This window comes from Canis lupus, chromosome 10, assembly GCF_011100685.1.
Source record: "Canis lupus familiaris isolate Mischka breed German Shepherd chromosome 10, alternate assembly UU_Cfam_GSD_1.0, whole genome shotgun sequence".
In the NCBI taxonomy this organism is placed as follows: domain Eukaryota; kingdom Metazoa; phylum Chordata; class Mammalia; order Carnivora; family Canidae; genus Canis; species Canis lupus.
Genome location: NC_049231.1, coordinates 29,162,787 through 29,180,603, shown reverse-complemented (window position 1 = coordinate 29,180,603; position 17,817 = coordinate 29,162,787). Strand labels below are relative to the sequence as shown.

The window sequence follows — 17,817 nt, the reverse complement described above, 5'->3', positions numbered from 1 at the left end:
TTGCACTACACCATGCTACCTCTCTCTAGAGAACTGGAATGAGGTTCGCTAGCCACCAAGGGGGAATTAGATCTGTAGGGGTTGGACTGATCAAGAAAGGCTTTATGGAGATGGAGCTTGAGCTAATTCTTGAAGAATGAGGAGGAATTATCCAGGTAAGAAAGAAAATCAATGGTGTTCCAGGGAAGGATAACAATATGAGAATGGTTCTCATGCAGCTGAGCCCTCATGGCTTGTGTCCCATGGATTATTTGGGGTTGTCTAACTTGATGTTTGGAAATGTGAAACAACCATTTTATAAACTTTATGGATACTAGGGGTCAGGAACTTGGACATGGCACAGCAGGGACTGCTTGCTTCTGTCCTACCATGTTTGGGACCTCCGCTGGGAAGATTCAAAAGCTGGGAGTGACTTGGCTGGTAAGGTCTGGAATCATCTAGATATGGCTTCACTCACGTGTGGGGCAGCTGATGCCGCCTAGCAGCTGGGATGTCAGCTGAGCTGCACACGGCCTCTCCATGTGGACAAATTTGTCTTCCTCAGAGCATGATGGCTGGGTTTCAAGTGTGAACGTCCCCAAAAGAGCAAGGTAGAAGTGAAAGGCATTTTAACAACTCAGCCTCAGAAGCCAGAAGGTGGTGGAGTTGATCTTAAAACATTCAGCAATAGTTTGAAAAATTATCTTTCTTGAGGGTTGGATCAATGTAGTAGACTGTGCACATGTTTTTACTGCTACTTTCATCATCAATCCCTAGCAATGACAGAAAAGAAATATTTAAGAAGAGTAGACTCATAACAGAACTCGAAAACTGAGTGGAGGCAGCCCCGGTGGCCCAGCTGTTTCGTGCCACCTTTGGCCCAGAGTGTGATCCTGGAGACCCGGGATCCAGTGCCACGTCAAGCTCCCGGCATGGAGCCTGCTTCTCTCCCTGTGTCTCTGCCTCTCTCTCTCTGTCATGAATAAATAAATAAAATCTTAAAAAAAAAAAAAAAAAAGAAAAAAGAAAAAGAAAACTGAGTGGACCACCTACTGATGTTGAAGAATCTCAGAAGGACAGAGAACATATAGAACTGATTTGGGCGGAGGGGTGGGGAACCACAGCCCAAAACATGTGCCGAAGAGGAAGGCTGTGAGTCGTGGGAGTTCAAGTCATGGACAATGGATTTGAGGAGCAGGATGAGGTCTTGAGGTCATCATCAGGGTGGTTGTTTGAAAACAGACATCTAGGGCAGCCCTGGTGGCGCAGCGGTTTAGTGCCGCCTGCAGCCCGGGGTGTGATCCTGGAGACCCAGGATCGAGTCCCACATCGGGCTTCCTGCATGGAACCTGCTTCTCCCTCTGCCTGTGTCTCTGCCTCTCTCTCGCTTTCTCTGACTGAATAAATAAATCTTAAAAAAGAAAAGAAAAGAAAACAGACATCTAGAATGGCAGACAGTGGACCCTGTCCTTTGCCCAGCAGAAGGCAGCAAAGGCACTAGGCCCCAGGCCAGAGCAATGTGTCCAGGACTTGGGTGGGAAAGCAAGAGACAGGGAAGAGCCCCAGATAGCAGTAGAAGTTAGGAACAATCTGAGGCCCCCTACTCCCAAAAGATAGCTTCTAGAACAGACCCCCATACTTTTTCTCTTCCTCACCATTAGCCCCAGTCATGCAACAAATTTTCCTGAAATCAGTAAAAGTAAAATCATTAAAGGGAAGCACCAGGCTCTGCAGAAGAGGGACCAGCATTCAAGGAAATACCAAGAAGTTTAATAGAAGTTGTTAAACGTCCTCGGAGGAAAATGAGATGAATAATGCACCCATGAAACAAGACGTAGTCGACGCCCTGTCCATGTCCCCTCATCTTTCTACTTTGGTTCACCATACCTACATTTATTTGCCTGAGAATTTTTTCCTCTTTTAGCCTCCATAGATATCTTTGCGTGGCATGCTTGAAGTGCTGAGGAATTAATACCCGCTCTACTAGAAGCAGCCCTCAACCAATGACCAATGGGTGTCGGTATAAATACGCCAGCTCCTTCACCCCTTGGGTGGAGTAGCTCTGAGATGCATGTTCACATGGCCTTCCAGAGCTCACTGGCACACCCCTCATTGGCTGCTTTCCCTTCCCCATCACACCTTCCCACTCCCCTTCAGGTAGTTTCTGATATCATCCCCCAAATAAGCCACTTTTCCTCAAATCCTTTTTTTTAGGGTTTTTCTTATTGGAGAACCCAAACTAAGCCTGAGAAACAGGCAGTTATGAAAAAGGAATGGGGAGAGGGACTGGAGAACATAATGAGCATAGAAGGGTAAAGAACTAGGACGGTATGGGAATTATGAAAAAAGTTGTCACATGGACAATAGATCCAGAGACTCCCATACCTGACTTAAAGAAGAGAAATAATTCAAAGGAAGAAATAATCCAAGAAATAATAAGAGGAAAAATTCCTCAGGCTGGAAAAAACTCATAAATCTTCAGATTGGATGGTCCATGAGTGAACAGCAACTCATGCTGATGAAATCTGCAAACACCAAGGGAAAGTTCTAAAAGCTTTTAGAGGTAAAAAGCAGATTACCTACAAAGAAACAAATTTGGGGGTCCCTGGGTGGTTGAGCATCCAACTTGTGATTCCAGCTCAGGTCACAATCTCAGGGTCATGAGATTGAGTCCCGCGTTGTGTTCTATGCTGGGCATAGAGCTTGCTTAAGATTCTCTCCCTCTCCTTCTGCCCCTCCACTTTTCTCTCTCTCTCTAAAAAAAAAAAAAAGAAAAGAAAAGAAAAGAAAAAGAAAAAAGAAAGAAAAGAAAAGAAAGGAAAGAAAAGTTATGAAGAGGAGAGGGGAGAAGACTGGAAGAAAGAAGAGAAGAGAAAAGAAGAAAAGAGAAAGAAGGGCAGCCCCAGTGGCGCAGCGCCTTAGCACCGCCTGCAGCCCAGGGTGTGATCCTGGAGACCCTGGATCGAGTCCCACGTCAGGCTCCCTGCATGGAGCCTGCTTCTCCCTCTGCCTGTGTCTCTGCCTCTCTCTCTCTCTCTGCATCTCTATGAATAAATAAATAAATAAAATCTTTAAAAAAAAAAAAGAAAAGAGAAAGAAGAGAAAAGAAAGTTTCAATAGGGCCATAAATCCCATCAGCCACACGAGGGCTGAAGGACCATGTGACTATCCCTTCTCAGTTCCGTGGGAAAGTATTTGGAACTTAGAATCCTGCGCCTAGCTAAAAATCACTTATATGAAAGGGGAAAATAAAGACGTTTATAAACATGCCAAAGCCCAGACCCAGAGTCACTTTCAATCAACAGGAAAATGAAGCCAAGAGCAAGGTTTGTAGTGCAGAAAGCAGGGGGCCGAGCTCTGACCCTTCTCGGGGACTCTCTCCCCTCGGACCTCCATGCGCTGCAGCTGGAGCCCAGGGACCTTGCCCACCTCTGACTTCTCCCTCTGATGATTGCCCGGACGCCGCTGCCTTGACCTTTAAGGGGGCACTGGCCCGGGGGAGTGCCCTGAGCCGCAGCAAACCATTTTGCTGTGGCACTGCAACCTCGAAGCTCCTGCCTAGATTAGGAACCCTGCGTAGCCAGGGCCATATCGTCTACGTAACGGGTCAGTATTGGCTGATCTTTATCAGCTCTGTCTCTCTCCTTTCACACATGATAGGGTCTCTGCTGCTGCCAGCCTCCCCTTCCCCATCTGAGCTGCTAGAAACACCTGCTCCAAATTCAGTCTGCTGGAGTTTCTCCTCTCAGTCTCCCCTCCATCTGCCTTTCAGCCTCCTTCCCCTCCCCCTCCCCCCTTCCCCCCAGCTTCTGCACTTGCCTGGGTGTTCTGGACTCAATCTCCTGATCCGTATAATCAGAGCCAAGGAGGTGGAGGGCTTATCAAGACCCCGCCATGTGCCAGGCAGTGGTCGAAGCCCTTCGTGTGGATCAATGAACTCCCTTCTCATAGCTTGTCCTATGGAATGAGAGCTATTATTCATCCCATTCTTTCAGATGGGGAAAGCAAGGCACAGAGAGGGGAGTAGCTTGCTTGGAGGCTCACAGCAGCTGATAGCTAGAGCTAGGCTTCTACCTTGGCGGTCTTGCTCTTAACCATAATGAATTTCTGGGGCACTGCTCTGAACCTTTGCCAACCAGTAAATGCCCAGAGATTGAAAAATTTGTGGGATGTACTCAGGATGGGAGAGAACAACAGAGCAGAATACAGGATTAGGATTGGAGTTAATGGAGGGCACCTGGGTGGCTCAGCAGTTGAGCATCTGGCTTCAGCTCAGGTCATGATCCCAGGGTCCTGGGATCGAGTCCCACATTGGGCTCCCCGCAGGGAGCCCGCTTCTCCCTCTATGTCTCTGTCTCTCTCTGTGTGTCTCTCATGAATAAATAAAAATCTTAAAAAAACAAAGGATTGGAGTTAATGGGAGATAGCAAGTGGAAATGAGTTTGGAAGGCAGGGCACGCACAGAATGGTCATATGTGACGTGAGACATGTAGGTAGTTGTAGAGTTTGCAAAGGCTATCTGGGTGGGCCTTTCACACTCCAGCTGATCCAGGTAGCGATACTCGGAGAGTTGGGTTCAAGAGGATCATCACTTTTGACCTTTTACAGATGATGAGTCTGATGCTTAGAGAGGTTAAGTGACTTGCTCAAGGCCACACAGCCAAGTAATGGCAGAGCAGAGGCACTTGAACAGTAGAGCCACCTGACTCCAGGCACAAATAACTAGAGCGTGAGGTCCTGATGGTTGGTACAAAATGCCAGTCAGTGCTTCAGCCATATTTGTTAACTGATTCTCTGCAGTTATAAAACATGTTGTTTCTATTAATATATCTACTATTTGTCCTCTGGACAAAGACAAGTAATATTCTTGGTTTGGGTTCCACAAGGGAAGGATTTCCTCCTCCACCCATTCAAATCCAAAAATTGCTGCCCCTGCAGCTGCCCAGCCCTCGCCAAACAATCAAAGTTTGGAACGGAGACCAGGCAGGAGGGGAGGAGCAGAGGGAAGGGAACAGGAAACCAGGAGAACTTTTATTTTCCATGATGTAGGAGTGACCTCCACCCGTTTTCATCAGAAATTTTTAAGATGCTTTACATCTTTTTTTTTTTTTTTCCCCAGTTACTTGGCTGTTAGGGTAGATGGGAGGGGAGGAGGGAGGCAGGATGGTAGAGATCAAGGCAAGGGCCCACCTCGCCTCTAAACACTGCAGAACACTTGTGTTTTCACAGAGATGTTGCTGGAAACAAACAGGGACCTGTGGCCCCCTGGAGCCAGCCCCCAGAGCATACCTCGGTCTTCTTCCCCTCCTGCCCTCCTGGCTGTGGGGCAAGGACCCTGTGAAGGATGGCCTCGGGGACCTAGCGGCTTCCCTGCCCCAGTCCCTTCTGATCACACTGGAATGTCCCTTCAGCTAGCTTCCCTGCCACCCCGTGTCCCCCCGTCCTTGCCTGGCCCTGGGGAGGCCAAGGTGAATGCCACCTGGTCTCTGTTCTTGAGGATCTCGCCACTGACGAGGGAGCCACACGTACGTGTCATGCCTCTAATCCAGAGCATGCGTGAAGCAGGGGCTCCCGGGGCTCTGTGGGGGACAAGAAGCTAGGACCGTACTACAGGACAAAGACTGGTGCTGTTGACCAGCGCCGGAACCACGGCTCCATGGCTTCCTCTCTCTGTGACCCTGGCAGGACTTCTCTAGGTTTCAGATCCCCCTGCTGTGAAATGGGGACACGGCACCACTCACCTCGCAGGGCTGTTGAGAGGAGAAGTAGCATCGCGGGGACAGTGCAGCCCTCAGCTCTCAGAGCAGAAAGTGGGATCTTGGGAGGAGGCCCCTGGAAAGGCGGCGGTGGAGGGATGGGGGCTGAGGTCCCTAGCAGGAGGGGGGCTGGAAGCCAACAGAAGCAGCCCCCTCCCCGGTGCCTGAGAGTCCGAGCAAAGGTTCAGCAGGGAGGAGAGGTAGGACAGGCCCAGAGGGAAGGGGATTGGGGCCAGGGCCCACGTGTGTTGGAGAGCCCGTGCACCTGTCTCTGGATCCAAACTGGACCCACCCGGGCCCAGGCAGGTAGCTTCCTGCCGGGTTGGGAAATTATTTTGCCCTGGGATTTTACTGCCTGGGGGGGTGTTTTTAGGGTCCAGTTCCGTTACCAATATTCCTGCAACAGATGTGGAGGAGGCAGACACGGATTGCACGGTCTCCATTGGGGAGCAGGGAGGGGACAGGGGAGGGACAGAGTCAGCTGCCAGTTCTGGAACCATCCCTGGGGTCCTCTTGTGCGGCCATCACCTCTCCTCTCCCTGGGCATGCCACTGAGGACAACGTCGGGGTCCGTAAGAGGTGCCCATGTGAGAAGGCCTGCACCCTGAATCCTAGAGCGCCAGGGCTGGGACAGCACCCTGCTCAGCCCACCCACTGTACAAGGAAGGAAGAGAGGAAGGAGCACCTGAGGTCACATGCTCCACCTCGCTGGCAGGTCCCCACCGAGAGCCGATGTCATCGTGTTCTGCTGTGGATAGAGAGAGCCAGCCACCTGCTGTCGCCCCCCAGCACGTTGGCTGTGATCGGACACCTCACCTTTCAGGAGTTTGCTACACTAACAACAATGCTGAGCCACACAATGGGGAATATTATCTTCCCCCATTTTCCTGATGAAGGAATCAAAGTTCAGAGGGGCTGGATGACCTCTCCAAGGTCACAGCGTGGGGACCCAGATTGTTTTGCTGCAGGGACTATGTCCATCCCACTAGCTCAGGAAGTCCTCAGAGCAGTGTCACCGTGCTCCAACCTTAGAATTTTGCTGCCTTTGAAAGCAGCTCAAATCCCAGCAGGCATCCGAGAGTGTCGCTTCAGTATGGCAGGTGCAGGCGTCTGTGCCTTCCCTTGGATTTCTGCTACCTCTTATGTCCCAGCAGTGCCCAGGTGGATTGATTTAGGTTAAAACGTTGGATTTATGTAACATCTTGTAATGCAGGGAACAAACTCAGGCTCATGGTTGCAGATCTGTGTTTGAGTCCTGTCTTTGCCTTCTGGTACCGAATGATCTTGCTTAGATCAATCACGAAACGTGGAGGGTTTTTGGACCAAGTAATAAAAGTCCATGTCACAAAAGTCAGAAGTGTATAAACTGAAAAACAAACTTCTCTCTCAGCCTGCTCCTAGCTCCTTGGCATCTCGTCCCAGAGGCAATCGCTTATTTCCCTGCATCTTGCAAAGATGCTCAATGAACGTGCAGGCATTTTGTGCTCAATTGTAAGATGAAGGCTACAGCTACTTTAAGGAGCGAGGTCTCAGTGAGCGCTCAGGTTTCATGCCCGATAGGAAGCCAAAAAGATTGTGCCGCCTTCGATCTGCCTTCTGTGGTCCCTCCTGGCCTTCTGCTTCCTGAGAGCAAAGGTGTGGTGGACCTGGAGGAAGCAGGGAGAGTCAAAGGGTCAAAATGCCTGTGCTTTATCCTCAAATGGATCAGCAAAAATATTAATGGTAATAATGCAACTAGTAATGAGGAGCGACAAAATGTTAACCAATGATGATTCTCGGGTAATGGCACACATGAATTTACAGCACCCTTCTTTCAACTTTTCTGCAAGCTTGAACAGTTTTTCCAAATGGAAACTTAGGGGGAAAAACAAGAGATGACTTAGGAAACCAGGAAATCTAAGTCCAGGCAGCCAAGAGCAGGAGTGGAATAAAAGCCTGAGTGGTTGGCAGCTGCTCAGGGCGGGCGTGACATGCCGGGAAGGCGGTGGGGTGTGGGCCAGCTAGGAGGCCAGCCAGCCGGTGCCAAAACTCTGCAGTGAATCCATCTCTTGGTCCTGAACCGCAGCCAGGGGGAGGCAGAGCAGGGTCATGTCATGGTTTTAATGCGTATTTCCCATTTTCTAATGGTGTTTGTTGGCCATTGTCTCGGAATTCCTGTTCATGCCTTGTGTCTGTCTCTCCATTAGGTTGTTTTTTCCTTAATGGTTTGAATAATTCCCCCTACAGTCTCGATAATAATCCTATGTAACATATGTGTTGAAAATATCTTCATCTAGGTTGTAGAGGTTTTTTTGTTTTGTTTTGTTTTGTTTTTTCACTCCTTTAGTGGTACCTTTTGAAGAATTTTTTTTGAAAGATTTTTATTTCTATATTTGAAAGAGAGCATGAGCAGGGGGGAGGGACAGAGGGAGATGGAGAAGGAGACTCTCCGCTGAGCAGGGGCCCTGATGTGGGGCTTCACCTCAGGACCCTGGGGTCATGACTAGAGCCAAAGACAGACGCTTAACCGACTGAGCCACCTAGGTGCTCCTTGAGGAATTTTAATATAGTGAAATTTATGAATCTTCTTTCTTGAACGTTTTGTGTCTTTTATTTTTTAAGAAATCCTTCCCTGGAGTACCTCGGTGACTCAATTGGTTAAGAACCCGACTCTTGATTTTGGCTCAGGTCATGACCTCAGGGTTGTAAGATGGAGCCATGTGTTGGGCTCTGTGCTCAGAGGGGAGTCAGCTTGAGATTGTCTCTATTCCTTTCCCTCTGCCTCTCCTCACACTCTCACACATACACATTCTCTCTTTCAGATAAATCAACAAAAAGAAGGAAAGAGGGGATCCCTGGGTGGCTCAGCGGTTTGGCAACTGCCTTTGGTCCAGAGCGTGGTCCTGGGATCTGGGATCGAGTCCCGTGCTGGGCTCCCAGCATGGAGCCTGCTTCTCCCTCTGCCTGTGTCTCTGCCTCTCTCTCTCTCTCTCTCTGAATATCATGAATAAATAAAATAAAAATCTTAAAAAAAAAAGAAGGAAAGAAAGAAATCTTTCCCTACCCCAAGGTCATAGAGATACTATCCTTTTTTTTATCTTAAAAGTCTTGGTGTTTTGCCGTTCATATTTATATCTGGAATTGATTTTATTATGGTGTGAGGTAGCGATCCGTTCTCACTTTAAAAAAAAATTTTTATTTCTTAATTTGAGAGAGAGAGAGAGAGAGCTGGTGTGCATGGTGGGGGGAGGAGGGCAGAGGGAGAAAGAGACAGACCCTGTGTGACCCTGAGATCATGACCTGAGCCAAAATTAAGAGTCAGATTCCCAGCCAACTGAGCCACCCAGGTGCCCCTTTTGTTCTCATTGTTTTTTCCTTTGTCTCCTCACCCTTGTTTGCAGACCTGCTGGAAAATAGACTCATGCTGGAGACACCAACCCAGGGCAGCTTCCAGCAATGAGGAGAGGGAAAACTCATAAGTGGTCCTGGTGCAAAGTCTAATGTTGACACCTTCTGACCACACACAGTAGCCAGAGGCAGTCTTTAGGTGAAGGTACAGGGAGGGAGGAGGACTTTAGTAAAGAATGGAAGACCCACGCAGGAGGGGTTGTGGCGTCAGTAACCAGGGTGATCCTGTAGTGGCCCTAGACACTCAAGGCAGTTGAGGAATTAAACTTCTCTCCAGAGGGAGCCAGGAGTCAGAGGGGACAACACTGGTCTGAGCAGAGACCCCAGCCCTCTCTTGCCTGTTCCTCCTCCAGCTGAGCACTGCCTGGACTTATAGGCTCTCAGCCTCAACAAAGCACCCGCCCCCTCCCACTGACCCCCCTTGCCCTGGGCCTGAGCTCCCCTAGACTGCAGTGTGGAGCATAGAGAAGTGCCTGATGAGGAGTCAGAGACACACAAGTGGGAGGGGGCCTATCACTTCCTGCAGAAGCAAGCCCAGACCTCTCACTGCATGTGGCACAAAAACCACACTGCCTGCGTGAGCATTAGTGCTGCCCAGTTGGTAGGATGACCTGGGGACCAACAGTACCCCTGGGCCATCCTGCAGAGGGGATTTTTTTTTTTTTTTTTTTGCAAAGGGGATTCTAATGACAATCTACCCAAGCAGGTTATCGTGAGGCCTGAGGATAATGACGCAAACAGTTGGTGCTCAGTACACAACGGAAATTCATCATTTGCATGCAGCTACAGAGCTGATAATCAAGCCCATGACAATTTATCTCCTGTGGCTCCATCCATTTCTGCGATGCTGAGCCACTCCTGTGTGTTGTGACCATCTATCTTGGGGTCTGCTTAGATACATCATGGCCCATCCATAGGTTGGAACAGCATGTAGTCATTCAAAGGAAGAGAATCCACGTGAACCAACTGATTAAAAAATATGGTCCAGGGCAGCCCCAGTGGCTCAGTGGTTTGGCGCCGCCTACAGCCCAGGACCTGATCCTGGAGACCCAGGATCAAGTCCCATGTCGGGCTCCCTGCGTGGAGCCTGCTTCTCCCTCTGCCTGTGTCTCTGCCTCTCTCTGCGTGTCTCTCATGAATAAATAAATAAAGTTTAAAAAAAATATGGTCCAGATATGCTACTAATTGGAAAAGGCGAGATCAGGAGCTGTGTAAAGGAGGATGCTAACATGCCATACTTGAAAGCACATTGCTCAGCACACACATGTGCTGGTGTATGCGTGGGGGCCTCCAGTAGCACACATTCCTTTTGGGGAAAGGGCCCAGCAGAGCCGGCCTTTACTTTTCTTTTCTCCTCTTTCTGCATGATTGACATTCCCTATCAACATGGATGCGGGGCGAGTGATTCTGCAGTGGCCTTGGGTCTCAGTGCTTTTCATGGATGGGCTCCACATCATCGCCTCACCACAAGCAAGCTCTATTGCTGTCCCCACTTTACAGGTAAATGAAGCAAGGCGCAGAGAGATTGAGTAACCTGCTGAAGGACACACAGCAAATCAGGAGTGGAGCTGGGATTCAAATCCAGACAGTGAAGTTCCAGGGTCTCCACTTGCTATGTGACATTATTTCTTAATGTATTCTTTATCTGTTTGAAAAAGTCACACCATATTTCCGTTTGGAGAGAAAGAGAGAGAATCTTGAGCAGGCTACACACTGAGTGCGGAACCCAACAGGGGGCTCAGTCTCATGCCCCTGAGATCATGACCAAGCCAAAATCAAGAGTCAGACACTTAACCAACTGTGCCACTCAGGCGCCCCTCAGGCCATTTTAAAATTCTATATGCATGTGTGTGTATTTTTTAAATAGAAACAACAAATGCTCTATGATGAATTGTTTCATAATCTGTATTTTTTAAAATTCCAGTCACTATACAGCACTATATTATTTTCAGGTGTACAATGTGGTACGTACTCTATCATTCTTCTTGTCTGTTCTTTTCAGGCCTGACCACAGCCTGATGGGAGGCACAGGAGAGGGAAGGACATGACTTTGGGAGTCAGATGATGTCCATCCTCATCTCTGCTCTGTGTGAATTGTGGCAGGATCCTGGCCAGGCCCCTTCTCCTGCCTGACCTCAGCCTCCATCTGTAGAGCGAGGATGACCCTGAAGCCAGTGACCTCCACAGGCCCTCCTGCTCAAGGATTCTCTGGCTTTCTCTGGTCTATTTTTGCCTGACACCTCTCCCAGGGGCCTGTGGGCCTGAGCTAGTTTCCCTGGCTGGCCCCGATCCAGGCAGCTCAGGTGGAGAGCGCCAAGCTAATGAGGCCAAGGTCATGGGCCAGTTAGCGGCTCTTGGAGAAAACCGTGGCTCTGCAGCCAGAACACAGCTCCCCCATCAGTCACTGGGCTGGGGGCGGGTGGGGGGGAGATGATGAGAGCAAAGCTGGCTCCTGCAAGTCATCACTTCCAGTAGGAGCCACTGGGAGCCCAGGTCCCATTGCCCTTTGTGACTGTACTCAGCATGCTTGTCTCCCAATCACACTGAGAAGCTGGGAGTATATGGGGGTGGGGGTGGGGGGTGGGGGTGGGGAGAAGACTAGATGGTTTATTGAGTGCATCCCCTGCCTGCAAGCAGACTCACACCACATTAAGCCAAGAAGATCAGCTCATTTTTTTAAAGCTACAGCAGAGGGTACCCACATCCCCCCAGGGCTCCCCGCTGCAGGACTTTCCTTTCCTTTTCTATGGGGGCGAGGTAGGGAAGAGCTTCCTCTTTTATGTTATTACCTGCTGGGAGTACCAGTCTTCTCTGTTTTGTTCACAGCAGCAGCCTTGGCACCTAGATCAGTGCCTGGCATGCATGCAGTAAAAGCTCGATATATATTGTTTGAGTGAGTCAATTCACCTTTGTCCCAGGAAGAGGCTGTGTGCTGCATTAGGAAGGACACAGCATCACCAGGGGGTTCTTCTTGGTTTCCAATGAGGGTGGGCAAGCTTGACACTCAGAGAAAAACTATGTAAAAGCTCTAGGGAGAAGGAATTTAATTCTTTTAGAGTGAGTCACACACCCCCCCCCAATTTGAACATTTTGCAAATTTGAATTTTCTTATTCCAGATTTTTCATTTCAGTTCACTGAATGTCTATTATTAATGATGCTATATTATTAATTTTTAAGATATTTATTTATTTATTTGAGAGACAGCATGTGGGGAGCAGGAGAGGGAGAGAAAGAGGCAGGCTCTCCACTGAGCAGGGATGTGGGGTTCCACTTTAGGACCCTAAGATCAGGACCTGAGCCAAAGGCAGACACTTAACAGACTCAGCCACCCAGGCGCCCCTTCTTAATCCTTAGTTGAGTTCTTACCATCAGCCAGGCTTTGGGCTAAGCACCTAAGAAGGGTTGATTCATTTAGTTTTCATAATAACTATATGAGATGGACACTGCCATCATTCCCATTTTACAGATGAAAAATTGAGGCAGACAGAGGTTAAGTCATTTGCTAAAACCTACATGGATAATGAGTTGTGGAGCTTGGAGTCCAAGTCCAGAGCTCACACTCCTAATCACTGCTAATGCTGCTCTTCAGGATCCCCTTTGCGTGCAAATATCTGTCGATGAGGTGCTGGTGCTTAAAACATGAAGGAGGTTTTCAACAGGTAAACGGTAAAGGAACTGGTAACCCGCTCCTGGAATCCGCTCTGCAGGCAAAGGGGCAGACGACAGATACTAATGGGCCAACTGAACGACTTTCCTGAGAACCTTGCGGAATGTGAAAAGGCAATCTCCCAAAGTGTCCTACTGTGCGATCCCGTTTATACAAAGGATTTGCAAGAACAACATTCTGGAAATGAAGACTAGATCAGCAATGTCCAGGTGAAGGAGGGGCGGAGGTGGGCGGGGAAGTGGGCGTGGCTATCAGAGCAATTGGAGGGCTCCCTGCCGACACATGAGAAAATGCTCCCCATCACTTGCCATCAGGGAAATACAAATCAAAACCACAGTGAGATACCACCTCACACCAGTGAGAATGGGGAAAATTAACAAAACAGGAAGCAACAAATGTTGGAGAGGATGCGGAGAAAGGGGAACCCTCCTGCACTGTCGGTGGGAATGTGACCTGGTGCAGCCACTGGGGAAAACTGTGTGGAGGTTCCTTAAAGAGTTAAAAATAGAGCTTCCCTAGACCCAGCAACTGCACAGCTGGAGACTTACCCCAAAGATACAGATGCAGTGAAACGGTAGGACACCTGCACCCCGATGTTTATAGCAGCAATGGAAGGGTTCTATCTTGTCTGTAGCAACGTCAACATCCTGCTTGTGATGATGTTGAAGACCAGGGAAAGAGGCCGCATTTGCTACAATAAACTACAACTGGCAGACTCTAACCTCAAAGTAGAAACCTGGCTGGTTGTGTGCTAAATGCATGAGTGTGTTTGCATCTATAACATTTAAATGGTTAACTAACCACTGGGACGCCTGGGTGGCCAGTTGGTTAACCAGCTGACTCTTGGTTTGGGCACAGGGTCGTGAGATCAAGCCCTGCACTGGGTTCCACACTCAGCATGGAGCCTGTTTAAGTCTCTTTGCCCCTTCCCCTGCTGACTCTCTGGCAAATAAATAATCTTTAAAAATAAATAAGTGTTTTATTTATTTACCAAGTTGGGGCACTTGGGTAGCTCAGTCGGTTAAGCATCAGACTCTTAATTTGGGCTCAGGTCATGATCTCAGGTCTGTGAGACTGGACTCCATACTGGGTGTCTTGTCTCTCTCCCTCTCAAAAAAAAAAAAAAAAAAAAAAAAAGGTCCATGAACTATCTTTATATTATTTTGTGCAACTCTAAAATAAAAGGTTTAATTAAAAAAAAAAAAAGAATGAAACATGCTTCTGCCTTTGAGGAGTCTAGAGTCTCAGGCCCCACCTGACATGTCCAGGTCACTTCCATGTGTCAGAGTATGGAGGATAGAGCTCGGCCTGTGAGGACAAGTAGGGTAATCCCGTACAGGCAGAGAGGAGCTGAGTCCTCAAACATTAGCAGGTCAGGGGTGAGAGGAAGGACGTCGGAGGCAGGCAGGACCACAGGAGCAAGTGGGATGCTTGGGTCTTCTCTTCCCTAAGCCAGCCCTAGGTGAAAATATCTCAGACTGCATCCCTGCAAAAATGCAAACTGCCAGCTATTATCTAACTTGCAGTGGAAACATTTTAAATGATGAACAAAATTGTCCTCTTAAAATTTGTCTTCAAGCTTTGGTGCCTGCCACCACTTATCTGGTGAGGAGCCCAATTAGAGGAGAAAACAAATGGAGATCCCCTTGTCAGACATCTCACCAGAGAGCCAGAGGCTTTGTTCAGCCGTCGAGATCATCTTTCATGTCCAATTTAGTAAAAAGGCAGATGTTCATGTTTTTCCTGTTAAGAGATCATTTCTTTTTAAAATGCATGGGTTAAAAAAATAATAATAAAATAAAATGCATGGGTTTTTTTTCTTGATAGACTTAGTCTGCATTATATATATACTTTATATACAGTCCACATATATACAGTGGAAAGCCCAAGCGTTACGGGGTCAAAGGACCCTGCATTTCATCTCAATTCTCCCACTTACTACCTATGGTCTTGATCTCCAGTCAAGAATCTGAGTCCCTGGGTCTCTACGATGAGACTAATTATACTCAACAGGCCAACAATACCGAATTCTAGGGCTATGGTGGGAATTCAGGAGAAAACATTTGCCAAAGAACCTGGCAGTAATACCTGAGTTGTAGTAAGTGCTCACCAGGTGATAGTCAGTGTTGCTAATTGTAATTCTAGCTTACGTAAGAAATTAAAGATATGCACTTTTCATGGTGCTCTACAGATAGCACTGTGATTCCCAGGGGGCTTTGCCATATCAGCCCCGATAGTGGAGCTGATCCTATAGCTGATCCAACAACCCCCAAACCTTGCGGGTTTACAACAATAGAGTATACTTTTTTTTTTTTTTTTTAAGTAGGCTCCATGCCCAGTGCGGAGCCAGAGGGCTTGAACTCACAAACCCTGAGATCAAGCCCTTAGCGCCTGAGCCCCCCAGCCCTCCAGCCCTCCAGCGTTTACTTCTTGCTCATACCACATGGCCATCTGAGGCAGGTGCAGCCCTGCTCCTGTGATCCACCCCCCACCCCGCCCCAGCCGGCCTCTGAACACTGCTGCTCGTCATGGGAGAGCAAACAGTTCTTACAGCAACAGTAAATGCCATGGCTCAGAAATGACACACGTTATTTCCATTCAGAGCTCATTGGTCAGAACTCATCACACATTCGCACCTGTACCGCCAGGAGGACAGAAGAATCAATCTGTCTTGTGTCCAGAAGGGAGGGAACCGGAGGGTGCAGCCCCCAGCCCTGGCGCGGTGCAGGATTGCTGCCTGCGTGAAGGGGTGGCCGCTGGGGTGGTGGGTGACGCAGGAGGCAGAGGGCTGCGATCCTAGGACCCTAGGCCCTTGTGCAGGGCTGAGGCCAGGGGAGCGCCTTTCTCAGCTGCACGCGACCCGGACAGACCCGACCCATTCTGTTCTGCAGGCCACCCCGCCGGCCCCACTAGTTGGTGGGAGTCCCAGGCTCTCGACTTGGGTGCTGAGGCCGTGGGGAGCCTGCTTCCCTGGCCCCCAGTTCATGGGCAAAACAGGCACAAAGCAGTATCTTCAGCTCCACCCCTCCCGCCCCATTGGAGCCCAGGGCCTATGCTTCTAATAGTTTGGGGGAGCCCCCAGGCAGCCAGTGTCTCTGGGTGCTCTTTTCCTGCACACCCCCCCCCCCCCCCCCCCCCCCCCCCGTGCCAGCCATCAGCCCCTCCCTGCTCTGGCTGTGCCTCTCCTGTCAGTGCTGACGTCAAAGGCAGGAGCTCAGCCCTCATTGTCCTCTGAGGTCCCTGGGGGTTGTAGCTCCAACAGCAGCCGTGCCTATGCGGACAGTGCCACCTCCCGTCCCCTTGGAGGCTGCTCATGGTGTCTTGTGCCCCCAATGCCCCAAATCTCATGCATGTGCGGGGCAGCCCTTGCCAGAAGATTCACCAGAAGCTGAATCAGGGCAGCCAGAGCAGGCCCTCTCTCAGAGGGATGGCCTCAGGCCCTCCTTTGTCTCCCTCCCAGCCACAGGCCAGGGCAGTGGCCTGAGCACGCTCACTTCCACTTCCTTGCCCCTCCTCCTCAACCCTTGATTCCCCAGACTGAGTCAAGGCCCCAGTATAAGATTCCCCTAAAATTGGATCGGCAGGTAATGCTGGCCAAGCCCGGGCAAAGAGACCCACTGGCCCAAAGCTCTTCCAAACAGCAAACAAACTCTTCCCATTGCTCGTGTGAATTCACACCTTGCTCCTGACCAAGCTGCTCACAGATTCCTTTGTGGCCTTCAGTGGACAGATGCAGGCCTGTCAGACCCATTGGCTTCAGTGAGAAAACTTCTGGGGGCTTCCAGTTTGCCCAGCGAGCTGGCGTGGCTACACGTATACGTTGACCCGAGTGGCTGGGGAAGCAGCCTTCTTTGTTTTCCGTGGCTGACACACCTTCCTTGCATCAAGGGGAGCAGACCTCTCCTTGCCCTCATCCGGGGCCAAGGAAGGCAAAACCAAGGTTCCAGGCAGGGCAGTTTCCCAACAGGCCCGTCCTCCTTCAGGAGCTGGCTGTTACCTAGCACTACCTCCAATGTATAAAAGAACATCAAGGAAACTCAGTAGCAGTACACGTGTCAGGAGCAAGTAGATAAATTAGGATCCACTCTTACCACGGATACCAATGCCCAGAGGAAACACATGCCCACAGCTGCTGCCTTCTTGGGTCACCTGGCCATGCAGGTGGTCTGGGCTCCCATGTACAGCACTCCCCCCTCCAGGAGTATGGGGGCGTGGAAAGAGCAATCAGATTCAAATTCAGATTTGAATCCAGGCTCTCCTACCTTGCACCAGGTACCTAAACTTCCTATGCCTCAGTTTCTCCATTTGTCAACAGGGGCAATAATCTGGTTTGCAAAGGGTTATTTCGTGAAGCTCCTCCTCCCCCTGACCCCACGCCCTCAGGATCACTGACCAGGGAGGTGTGGCTGTTATCATCCACGGAGATTCCAGTCCCCAATCTGAAGACCTGATTTACTGAGTTATAACCACACCCCCCGCCCGTATCCAAAATATACCTGATAAGGAAACAGATCGCACGGAAGAAGTTGGCCGACCCCACCCTCAGCCTCTCCCCTCGGCTGGCCAACTCCGAGGAAGCCCATGTCCAGACCTGCTGGGGCCTCCTCTGGTCGCTCGGGTCGCGGGCCTAACTGGCTGTGGGGCCAGAGTTCCTTCTCTCCACTCTGGGTGCACCTCCCGCCACTCCTGCTGCAGCCGCACACGCAAGGCACGCCAGCTCTGGGCATGCGGCCTGGAGTACAGGAGGCTCGGCGAATACAGTACCGACTTCTGTTGTTGCTTTGTTTTTACTCAAATACCTCTAGTAGGAGGATATCTGTATACCAGCTTTTTCTTTTTTTTTTTTTTTTTTAATTTTTATTTATTTATGATAGTTACAGAGAGAGAGAGAGGGAGGCAGAGACACAGGCAGAGGGAGAAGCAGGCTCCATGCACCGGAAGCCCGATGTGGGATTCGATCCTGGGTCTCCGGGATCACGCCCTGGGCCAAAGGCAGGCGCCAAACCGCTGCGCCACCCAGGGATCCC

General features: G+C 49.7%; 1 long non-coding RNA gene across 1 annotated transcript; it reads left to right on the top strand.

Annotated features, from left to right (window-relative positions):
- Positions 1-3,381: 3,381 nt before the first annotated feature.
- LOC119876699 lies at positions 3,382-11,524 on the top strand. Its single transcript, XR_005365175.1, has 3 exons — positions 3,382-3,585; positions 10,536-10,622; positions 11,125-11,524. It is a non-coding gene; the product is annotated as an uncharacterized LOC119876699 (long non-coding RNA).
- The last annotated feature ends 6,293 nt before the right edge of the window (positions 11,525-17,817 follow it).